We start from the raw sequence: 744 nt of genomic DNA on the forward strand, positions 1-744 counted from the left end.
GTACATATGTATGTATTCCCTAGATGTGATAGCCGTTCGCACCTTATCGCTTATAGTGGTTCTGTGTACATTTTAATTATTATTGCACGCGTTCACACAGAAATAGGAGCGATTGGGAATTGTTCTTTAGCTTTTTTTTTTGATAAGCTAAAACCCCCAGTTGAACATATTTTGAACCCTTGTGAAAATACAATAATTTCATGGCTCCGCGTAACGGAAATGGCTGTGTGAAACGAGTTCCGAAAAATAAAGGTGGATGATTCATGAATTCGAAATAACCATGCGGGGTTATTTTGTATTAATTCAATGGACTTGTACAATAAAAGACGTTTATAAGACTTTTATTTACCTTGTATGGGTGTGCGTATGAATGCGATTGGTGTGGCCCTTCACGTGAGAGCACAAATTTGAATACGATTTTCATACATGTATGTGTATGCACATATGTGCATATATGCATACAAATGTACATACATATGTACAATGTCGCATGTACAATGCATGCTCTTACGTGCAGTTAAAGCTGTATTTGAATCCATCCTGGGTATACCAGTATGATTTTAATTTTTCATCTCGGAAACCACGTGACTAGAAACCTACGGCTGCACGCTCCCCACACTATGGCTATCGTCAGGCATTCACTGAATGAATTTCTCTTATCGGTCAAACAGCTGATAATGATGAGACCCATCTGGTGACCTTTTGGGCCGATAATGATGAGGCCCCTCCTATCATCAGTATTTA

The sequence above is a fragment of the Drosophila guanche genome, unplaced genomic scaffold (assembly GCF_900245975.1).
Source record: "Drosophila guanche unplaced genomic scaffold, DGUA_6, whole genome shotgun sequence".
In the NCBI taxonomy this organism is placed as follows: domain Eukaryota; kingdom Metazoa; phylum Arthropoda; class Insecta; order Diptera; family Drosophilidae; genus Drosophila; species Drosophila guanche.